The sequence below is a fragment of the Bactrocera oleae genome, unplaced genomic scaffold, assembly GCF_042242935.1.
Source record: "Bactrocera oleae isolate idBacOlea1 unplaced genomic scaffold, idBacOlea1 ctg00000010.1, whole genome shotgun sequence".
Classification (NCBI taxonomy): domain Eukaryota; kingdom Metazoa; phylum Arthropoda; class Insecta; order Diptera; family Tephritidae; genus Bactrocera; species Bactrocera oleae.
Window position 1 is genome coordinate 262,501 of NW_027212753.1, and position 7,500 is coordinate 270,000.

The 7,500-nt window shown below is 43.3% G+C and overlaps 1 non-coding gene and 1 pseudogene across 1 annotated transcript; both read left to right on the forward strand.

The window, feature by feature from the left end:
- Positions 1-417: 417 nt before the first annotated feature.
- Positions 418-596, forward strand: LOC138858591 (5.8S ribosomal RNA). The gene has a single exon (XR_011397643.1). It is a non-coding gene; the product is annotated as a 5.8S ribosomal RNA (ribosomal RNA).
- A 502-nt stretch (positions 597-1,098) lies between these two features.
- LOC138858559 (large subunit ribosomal RNA) overlaps positions 1,099-7,500 on the forward strand; it is a 9,887-nt pseudogene continuing 3,485 nt past the window's right edge.

Sequence of the window (7,500 nt, forward strand, 5' to 3'; positions counted from 1 at the left end):
TACATTGTATTTGAACGCAATAAAAAAACCTTTAAACATATAGCTGTACTTATTATTTATATAGAAAATAATATTTAATTGTGATATTTATATAAAATATTATAAATGATAAGTTAACTTGTTCACATTAACGTGTGTAATACCTTTTTTTTATGGTATTTTCTATTTGTGATTAAAAACATGTTGAAAAATTTAAAAAAAGAAAACGCACAAATAGAGAAGAAAATAATATATAAAAGGTATTACTGTTTTTGTTGACCTAAGACATGCGCAGCTGCAAATGTTTGGGTTTAAAATTACAATTTATTGAAAGATGTTTTAAACTTATGTATTAAAAATTTATTATTGATTAATTATTAATACTTTCAATAAATTAAAATTCTTTGACTTTGAATTAAAAAAATACAAAAAAATTATCACTCTAAGCGGTGGATCACTCGGCTCATGGGTCGATGAAGAACGCAGCAAACTGTGCGTCATCGTGTGAACTGCAGGACACATGAACATCGACATTTTGAACGCATATTGCGGTCCATGCTGTTATGTACTTTAATTAATTTTAAAGTGCTGCTTGGACTACATATGGTTGAGGGTTGTAAGACTATGCTAAATTAGTTGCTTATTCTTTTAGTCAATTAATAGAATTTAAGCATATGGCATATTATTGGATTGTATTTTTCAATCCATAATATTAATAGCATAAAAAGAAATATAGAAAATATATTCTTGAATACCTCATATTTGAACGAAAATTTATGATAAATGAGAATCTTAGTATTCCCATAAAAGAAAAAATTTTCAACATTATTTAAATTATATTAAATAATACATAAGAGGAATGTCTAGCATAAAATAAATTTTTATTCTAGAATTAATTCACTCTATTGTATTGAGAAAAATTTATAATAAAAAAAAATATATGATATGTGGAGGAATAATGTTGTTAATTTTATTAATTATTATATTATGAATTTTAAAAAGGGATGAAAAGATTGAATAATATTGAGTAATCAAGATATAAAAATATATTTCTTTAAAATAGCAAATAGCAAAAAAATTAAATAAAAATAAACAAATCAATCTAAAATATATTTTATACAACCTCAACTCATATGGGACTACCCCCTGAATTTAAGCATATTAATGAGGGGAGGAAAAGAAACTAACAAGGATTTTCTTAGTAGCGGCGAGCGAAAAGAAAATAGTTCAGCACTAAGTCACTTTGTCTATATGGCAAATGTGAGATGCAGTGTATGGAATTATCTTAATATCTAGTATGAGAAATTAACGATTTAAGTCCTTCTTAAATGAGGCCATTTACCCATAGAGGGTGCCAGGCCCGTATAACGTTAATGATTACTAGAAAGATATTTCCAAAGAGTCGTGTTGCTTGATAGTGCAGCACTAAGTGGGTGGTAAACTCCATCTAAAACTAAATATAACCATGAGACCGATAGTAAACAAGTACCGTGAGGGAAAGTTGAAAAGAACTCTGAATAGAGAGTTAAATAGTACGTGAAACTGCTTAGAGGTTAAGCCCGATGAACCTGAATATCCATTATGAAAAATTCATCATTATAACTGTAGTATTTAATTTTAAATATTATAGTAATAGTGTGCATTTTTTTCATATAAGGACATTGTAATCTATTAACATAATAAAATATTTATCAAAAGATCATTGGTTTTTAAGTTTATTCAAATTAATTTGCTTTTAGCTTATTAACATAGAATAATTACTGATGATTTGATAAAGTGTTGATAGATTTTATTATATATAATGCTAAAATTCTTTTGAATTTTACAATAATATTATTATCATTGATTTTAATATTAATTGTATGCATTTATATGATTAACAATGCGAAAGATTCAGGATACCTTCGGGACCCGTCTTGAAACACGGACCAAGGAGTCTAACATATGTGCAAGTCATTGGGTTATATTAAACCTAATGGCGAAATTAACTTAACTGTATTAATAATGGGATTAATTTTTAATGTATTACATTATTAATTCAATCCCGGGGCGTTCCATATAGTTATGTATAATGATAATTTATTATTATTTATACCTCTAACTGGAGCGTACCTTGAGCATATATGCTGTGACCCGAAAGATGGTGAACTATACTTGATCAGGTTGAAGTCAGGGGAAACCCTGATGGAAGACCGAAACAGTTCTGACGTGCAAATCGATTGTCAGAATTGAGTATAGGGGCGAAAGACCAATCGAACCATCTAGTAGCTGGTTCCCTCCGAAGTTTCCCTCAGGATAGCTGGTGCATTTAAAAATTATGTAAAATAATCTTATCTGGTAAAGCGAATGATTAGAGGCCTTAGGGTCGAAACGACCTTAACCTATTCTCAAACTTTAAATGGGTAAGAACCTCACCTTTCTTGATATGAAGGTTGAGGTTATGATATAATGTGCCCAGTGGGCCACTTTTGGTAAGCAGAACTGGCGCTGTGGGATGAACCAAACGTAATGTTACGGTGCCTAAATTAACAACTCATGCAGATACCATGAAAGGCGTTGGTTGCTTAAAACAGCAGGACGGTGGACATGGAAGTCGTAATCCGCTAAGGAGTGTGTAACAACTCACCTGCCGAAGCAACTAGCCCTTAAAATGGATGGCGCTTAAGTTGTATACCTATACATTACCGCTAAAGTACATGATTTATAATACAATTTCGGTTGGATTATAAATTTTGAAACTTTAGTGAGTAGGAGGGTACAATGGTGTGCTTAGAAGTGTTTGGCGTAAGCCTGCATGGAGCCGCTATTGGTACAGATCTTGGTGGTAGTAGCAAATAATCGAATGAGACCTTGGAGGACTGAAGTGGAGAAGGGTTTCGTGTGAACAGTGGTTGATCACGAGTTAGTCGGTCCTAAGTTCAAGGCGAAAGCCGAAAATTTTCAAGTTTTAATGAAATGAAATGAATGAATTTTTATTCCATAGTAATTAAACACTTGAATAATTTTGAACGAAAGGGAATACGGTTCCAATTCCGTAACCTGTTGAGTATCCGTTTGTTATTAAAAATGGGCCTTGTGCTCATCCTGGCAACAGGAACGACCATAAAGAAGCCGTCGAGAGGTATCGGAAGAGTTTTCTTTTCTGTTTTATAGTCGTACTACCATGGAAGTCTTTCGAAGAGAGATATGGTAGATGGACTAGAAGAGCATGACATTTACTGTTGTGTCGATATTTTCTCCTCGGACCTTGAAAATTTATGGTGGGGTTACGCAAACTTCTCAACAGGCCGTACCAATATCCGCAGCTGGTCTCCAAGGTGAAGAGTCTCTAGTCGATAGAATAATGTAGGTAAGGGAAGTCGGCAAATTAGATCCGTAACTTCGGGATAAGGATTGGCTCTGAAGATTGAGATAGTCGGGCTTGATTGGGAAGCAATACCATGGTTTATGTACTCGTTCTGGGTAAATAGAGAATTTCGATTCTTGTTCCCCGGATAGTAGTTACGTAGCCAATTGTGGAACTTTCTTGCTAAAATTTCTAAAGGATTTATTATTGTATAGATACTTTTTAAATTATAACGATTATCAATTAACAATCAATTCAGAACTGGCACGGACTTGGGGAATCCGACTGTCTAATTAAAACAAAGCATTGTGATGGCCCTAACGGGTGTTGACACAATGTGATTTCTGCCCAGTGCTCTGAATGTCAAAGTGAAGAAATTCAAGTAAGCGCGGGTAAACGGCGGGAGTAACTATGACTCTCTTAAGGTAGCCAAATGCCTCGTCATCTAATTAGTGACGCGCATGAATGGATTAACGAGATTCCCTCTGTCCCTATCTACCCATTGATTCGTTGTTTGGATTCCGACGCGAATAGACGTGCGTGCGCATCGTTGTGATTAGTAATTTTCGGTGATTTTTCGGTATTTTCTTTTGAGCGATATTTGTTTACGCGTTAGCATAAGCACCGTTGCTTGTCGAGTGTGTGAAATTGTTGCTACAATTTCTTGCGGAATTTCGCTTTGTGCGAGTATTCGCGTTTTGTTGTTAGTGCTCGGGTACGTGACCGCGAGTGTGTTTTTTCGTGCAAGGGCACAATTGGCGCGTTTTTTGGGCATTTTTCGGTGGAATAGCGGTAAGTACATATTTTTTAATATTGTGTACAGTACCTTAGGTGCTACCGCAACGTGGTCGTTCACGTTGTTGTTGGTGGGGGACTTTTTGCATAGCCCCAGTTTAGTGCCGTATTGTTGGTATTCTTTGCCGGCAGAGTCGCCTATTTGGAGTGTTGTGTTGGGCATCTGGTGTTCAGTTGGCCAGTTTCAGCAGGTTTCGAGCAGGATTGCTCAAAAGGTACCAGCGTCTGTCCAGTGTCGAAGTGAGTGTACCGTGTGCAGACAAACGGTCGTAGCAGTGTGCGTTTAACCCACGGATCGGTTCGGTCCAGCGCCACATCGGTCGACTCGCGGCCGTTACGGGGACATTGATCCGTCCGGCGGTCAATTTGAGTGACCTCTGTCCAGGCCTTTTGGCTGGAGTTGTGGGCTGTACCCTAGCGAGAACGCATTAATCGTCCGCTTGGGTCGTCGCTGCTATAGAGCGGGTCTGCGCTAGAGATACTTTCTCCAGCGCGTTCAGTTGCACGTACTTGGCGAGCGGCTGTTTTCGGCATCTGTTGAACTAGTGCCATCTGCGTCAGTGGTAAGTTCGGCGGATCAGCCTACCAAAGGGCGTCCGAAGGCAAGAATGCCTCCACCACGGAGGAGGAGGGTTAAATCCCTCGCTGGGAGTGAGGAGTCCGGTCCATCGGTGGTAACGGTGGACACTTCGGGAGACGAGGCGGTGAGGCCATCGGTGAGGTCCCCGCCACGGCGGAAGGCGCGTTTGGGGTCGCCGGCAGAAACGGGGGGTGATGAGGGCGGGAGCGGTAGTGGTAGCGGTTGCGATAACGGTGACACCGCTGAAAAAGCGGCTGTTCACCCCGCAAAGTCGGGCGAGGGCGAAGTGGGTGTTGCGCGCGTTGATACGGGCGCGAAGAAAACGGGCGCTAGCAAAACGAGCGCGAGCAATACGAGCGCGAGCAAGGGCGGCGCGAGCAACCGTGGTGCTCTTAAGGGGGTTGTTGTTGTCGGGGGTGGTGCGGTTAGCCATGTCGCGGCTATTAAGAAAATTTCGGCGGAGCTAAGCGAAGTAGTTTTTGGGGCCGAAAATTTCGCTATAGGGACCGCGAAGGGGCTGATGGAGCTTGCCTCGAAATACGAGGCACTTCTGATGACGGTAGTAACCGAGAATGCCCATCTTCGTGGTCAAGTTGACGCCCTTAGAGGAGGCTGTGGAGGACACTCCTCGCCGCCGAGCAGGTCAATGCCGGCTCCATCGGCACCGATGCCTCCGCCCCCAGCACCTGTACTGGAGGCGATTGCACCGGTGGCGCAGAAGCCTGTTGAGACCTGGTCAGTTGTGGTTAGGAGTAAGGGGCCTGCAGCTTCCTCTGAGGAAGTCATTAAAAAAGTTGTTAAGGAGGTGGGTCCTTCCCTGGGGGTAAGGATCCACGAGGTTAGGCCAATTAAGGGTGGTGGGGCGGTTATCCGCACTCCCTCTGTTTTAGAGAGGGAGAAAGTTGCGATGAACGCGAAATTCGGGGAGGTGGGGTTGGACGTGACTGTCAACCGGAAGTTGGGTCCTCGGGTTGTAGTCCAGGGGGTTCACACGGAGATCTCCCATGATGAGTTCATGGAAGAGTTACTCCGGCTGAACCTTCAGGATTTTAGCCCGGCGTCCCAGAGGTCAGATGTGAGGATGGTCAGTCGTCCCTGGAAGGTGGCCCCTGATGGTAGCACCAATGTCGTCCTTGAGGGTACGGACAAAATGATGTCCGCCCTCTTGGAGGCAGGTAGGTGCTACATCAAGTGGTTCTCCTTCCGGGTGCGACCGGATAGCCCCGTTGCTGGCTGCTTCCGGTGTATGAGTTTCGACCATAGAGTGGCTGTGTGTAGGGCCAAATCAGATGTCTGCCGGAGGTGCGGTCAGGAAGGCCACAGAGCTGCCAGTTGCGTCAATGCACTCCATTGCCGCAACTGCGCATTCAAGGGTAGACCAGCTGGGCATCTTATGATGTCCGCTGTCTGCCCGATATACTGTGGCATTGTTGAGCGCGCCCTCGCCAGACACTGATGGGGGGGATTATACAGTTAAACTGCCAGGGGGCGTATGCCGTAATGTGTGAATTGGGGGGGTGTATGGCTGAGGGGAGGTGCGGCATTGCCTTACTCCAGGAGCCCTACGCCACCAATGGTGTGGTTCGGGGTCTTCCTGGTAGTTTCAAGGTCTTCACGGACCTTGGGGCTAATGCTGCAATTGTTGTGAGTGATCCCAACTACGATTGTGTAGTTGTGGATTCCTCACAACTGGGTGTATGTGTCGCGATAGAGGGGGAGTTCGGTAGGCTGATTGTAGCTAGTTTGTACTGCAAATTTAGCGAGCCCCTAGAGCCCTACCTGGGCTACATGGATAAGCTACTACTACTTGCGAGTAGTAGCCCATTTATCCTAGGGCTGGATGCGAATGCCTCGTCTTCGATGTGGTTTAGTAAGGTATCCCGGCATTCGTCTGGATATCAAAGCCACAGTCGAGGCGAGGCATTAAGTGAATGGGTGGTGGCTAAAAACCTCCACATTGTGAATGAGCCGAGTGAATGGTACACGTTTGATGGGCCTGGGGGCGTGAGTGACATTGACGTGACGCTTATGAATCAGGCAGCAGATAGGGCGTTCGTAGCTAGATGGGAGGTTAAGGGAGGGTGGGGATTGAGTGATCATAATTTGATCCAAATTATGGTTACTCCCAAATCCCCTCCCTCGCTGTATGAGAGTCCATTGCGGCGATGGCGTACCTCTGGTATCGACTGGAACCAATATGGACGATCTGTCAGGGAAGCGGTATTGGGTATACCGCTTAGAGCGTTTGAGGATTTGGGGGTTGATGAGCAGGTTGCTCGTCTTTATGAGGTAGTGTGGGGGGTTAATGATAGGGTACTTAGAAAGTGTGAAAGTTTTATCGTTAGGAAAATTAAGTGGTGGACGCATGAGTTAACCTTGAAGAGGAGGACTGTCAGGCGATTGAGGCGAAAGTTTCAACGCGCTCGGCGGTCCAATTCTGACAGGCTGTCCCAGCTTAGGCATGAACTTAGTTGTGCTGCTAGGGAATATAAGGATATGTTGGTAAAAGTTAAAGAAGAGGAGTGGAGGAGTTTCGTGAGTGAGAATAGGGACGACCCGTGGGGTCAGGTCTATAGGATCTGCCGGGGTCGTAAGAGGGAGGACGTTACCTCTCTTCGCGTTGGTGACACTATGTTATCAACGTGGAGAGAGTGTGCGGGGGCTTTGTTAGGAGCGTTCTTTCCTAGGGCGGAGGTTCAGGTACCTCAAGCACAAGAGGTACCTGTCCCTCCATTAGACGATGGAGAGTTGGGGTACGCCTTTGGCCTGGTCAGGTCTAAACGGTCCCCAGGTTTTGATG